The sequence below is a fragment of the Schistocerca serialis genome, chromosome 6, assembly GCF_023864345.2.
Source record: "Schistocerca serialis cubense isolate TAMUIC-IGC-003099 chromosome 6, iqSchSeri2.2, whole genome shotgun sequence".
Lineage (NCBI taxonomy): Eukaryota > Metazoa > Arthropoda > Insecta > Orthoptera > Acrididae > Schistocerca > Schistocerca serialis.
The window spans coordinates 240,882,861-240,886,635 of NC_064643.1; positions in this window are offsets into that span (position 1 = coordinate 240,882,861).

Below are 3,775 nucleotides of genomic sequence, written 5' to 3' on the forward strand. Positions count from 1 at the left end.
AACATCGAGTATAGATTTAAGTGTCAGGAAGTCGTTTCTGAAAGTATTTGTATGGAGAGTAGCCATGTATGGAAATGAAACATGGACGATAAGTAGTTTAGACAAGAAGAGAATAGAAGCTTTCGAAATGTGGTGCTACAGAAAAATACTGAAGATTAGATGGGTAGATCACATAACTAATGAGGAGGTGTTGAATAGGATTGGGGAGAAGTTTGTGGCACAACTTGACTAGAAGAAGGGATAGGTTGGTAGGACATGTTCTGAGGCATCAAGGGATCACCAATTTAGTATTTGAGGGCAATGTAGAGGGTAAAAATCGTAGAGGGAGCCCAAGAGATGAATACACCAAGCAGATTCAGAAGCATGTAGGTTGCAGTAGGTACTGGCAGATGAAGAAGCTTGCACAGGATACAATAGCATGGAGAGCTGCATCAAACAAGTCTCAGGACTGAAGATCACAAAACCACAGTTTTTACAAAGTCTTTTATTGCCTTTCTTGAAGATGGGAACAAAGTCTTCTGTTCTCCAGTCGTCAGGTATTGTACTACTTCTCCACACGCTTGATAGTACTCCATACAGCCACTGCATTCCCACTGGACCTGCCGCTCTTATCATGTCCACTGATACTTCATCAGGTCCTGGGGCTTTCCCCCCATTCATCTTCTTCACAGCTTTTTCCTTTTCTTCCCATGTAATTTGTCCTAATTCTACTTCCCAACTTCTCTCAATTTTTCCATTATTTGTTGCTTCCTCATGTAATTGCTCCTCAGCGTTTAACAGCTTCTTAAAAAGTTCTTTTCAGAGATCTTTTATATTCCCAGGATCTTCAATAATGGTACCGTCCTCTGTTTCCATCTTTACTGGTACTTCAGAAGCCTTCCTTTTATTTTTCATCATTTTATAGAACATCTTATTGCTCTTCACATCTCCTTCAAGTTTTTTTGTAAACTCTTCCCATGCCATCTTCTTTGCTGTTTCCACTATTTCTTTGCACTTCTTCTTTTGCTCTATATATCTTTTATGGTCTTCGTCATTTTTAGTTTTCCACCACTTTCTCCATGCTCCATTTTTCCTTCCAACTGCTTGGATTGTGGTATCATCCCACCAACTTGTCTGTGTTATTTTTTCCTTTCCAGATGTTCTGCCACATACTTTTTGTGCTGCTTCGACTAAAGTGTCTTTGAATAAACTCCATTCTTTTTCTACATCGCAGAAAACTTCTTTTGGAAATTTTTGTGTGATTAATTCTCTGTACTTCTCAGCACATTCACTCTCCTTCAGTTTCCAATCCTGTATCCTCATCACTTTCTTCTGCTTTCTGTTTTTCACACACTGATTCATTTTCCATTGTCCCACCAGTAATCTATGGTCTCCATGTGTACTCACACCTGGAATTATCTTCACATTTGTTACTTTCTCTCCCCATTCCCTATCTACTAGAATATAATCAGTTACACTCTTGGTTCTTCCATACCAACTGTATCTGATGATAACATGACTTTCTCTCTTCATAAACCACCTGTTTGCTATTTTCATTCCATTCCTATGGCACAAATCCAGGAGCCTTTCCCCTTCTTCATTTCTGCCTCCATATCCAAAACATCCCAATACTTGCTCAAATCCCTTTCTGTCTTTACCTATGTGTGCATTAAAATCTCCCATCACTATATTAGCACTCTCTATATGGTTTTCTAATACATTTTCAAAGTCCATCTTCTCTTCTTCGCTACATCCCACTTGAGGTGCATAAATCTAGATTACTTTTAGTGTTTCTTTTTGGAATCTCAGGTTTAAGATTATGATCCTGTCTGATATGTATCTCACATTTTCAATACAGCTTTGTACATTCTTATTCACCATCACTGCCACACCATTTCTTCCAGACCTGTTATTCCCACTCCAGTACAGTTTTCCTCCTCCTCTCAAATTCTTCTCACCTTTTCCCTTCCACTTTGTTTCGCTTAATCCCAATATATCTAACTTCCTCTCTGTTAGTACATCTGTCATTTCTTCCATTTTTCCACTCAGGGTTAATTTTTAAGGTTGCCAATATTTAGGTTATTTTTTAGTCCTGTTGGTTTCATCTTCTTGTACTGATGAATGTCATCAGGTCTCCCATCATTTGCAACAATACTTGCAGAAGCAGTGGGGTCAAGTCCTGAATGGTTCCTTCCGAGGCTCGTCTGTGTTTTGAAAGCCCTTTGATTGTGGCACCATACACAATCATTACCCCAGCTCCAGGGAAGTAGGGTGCCCTTCCCTATTCCTCCACTGGGGTAATTCCTGTCTGGCGCATCCACCTCGCGGGGGTGGGCATCCTACACTTCAGTAGGTCGGAGTGCTAGGATGGCTGAGTTCAGGCAGGGACCCAATCCCGTGGGGTATAACATGGAAACTATGCCCAGGGTTACTTGTGAAGACCTTAATGGCAGCGACGACGGAGAAGGAAGACTTCGGAACGGCGTAGCTGGCAGATGAGGCAACCCTACTTTCTGGGGATTAAATGAGAAGGGAACCACTGCCTCGTGGTGGAGGAGAAAACAAAGGCTAAGGGAGACAACCCCAACAGAAAATCCTTTCTTGCGTTAGGCCTAGCAAGCCAGTAGGAAAGTCTTCATATATTGCTTTCAAAACACAGAGTGTTTACAGGAGTGAAATCTGGGCACATGTAGCACCTGGTGTGTCATCAAGGCCCATTGGGAACAGTCTGCTTAGAACATGACTAAGATCAAGCGTGAACGTGACCAGGCTACCACTGACACCATGATACCGCTAATCACGGCTACTCTGATGTGAAAGACATAGCTGGAGAGTGGAATGGTGGTCTGTGATCCTCAGTGATGAGAGTTTGCTCTGCCTGTACGCCAGGGTGGTATGGCGTAGACCTGATGAACTGCCTCCTCCAGAACACATTCACCTACGGCACATAGTTCCCATCTTAGGCTGAACGATGGTGGGTAGGGGAGGGGGGGGGGGCGGTATTAGGTTACAACATGAGGTCATATTCGGTGTCTGTGCAGGTTAAAGTAACCAGTGCTCACTACATTCCACAGCCTCCAATAGCTACTCTTCGACAGGTAGGTGATGTACTCTTAGCCTTTTAGTAGTACAACGCAAATCCACATACAGCTGCCGCGACACCATTGCTGTTCATAGTGTATAACAACTGCTCAAGCTAGTTAGATCACTGAACCTCTCGCCAATCGAACAGGTATGGGACATACCAAGCGGGAACTTACTCGCTCTCCAGGTCCTGCGAGAACCATCGCTGAACTGCAACGAAAGGCACAAGATGCTTGGTACAGTCTATCGCAGGATACCATTTGGAATGTGTGCAATGGTTTGGATGCGAGAATACACGTCTACGTTGCCACCACGGATGAGTGTACTATGTAATGTTGCAATTGTTTAGACACATTTTACTGTGGCATGGGTGTTTCATTTGGTCTTAATTTGTTATCATATGCTCCTTAAGTGATGAACTACGTGTTGCCTCACTTGTCGATGGAATGACGTTGATGTTTAGGGTGTTTGTTTTTTTCCAGTTCTCTACCGGGTAATGTCAGAAGATTAAAATGCTGTACACAAGAAACTATTCAAATTTATTGCTTGATAACGGTGGACATATGTGTAGGAAAGTGTGATGTTTGCGTCACAGCACGTTAACATTCAAATACTCGTCATTGCAAATGCGGTACATATCGTACCTACAGTCCATGCTGAGCCATGTGGAGTGCAGACTATCGGAGGATTTGCTAAAAGGCCGCTGTTACCT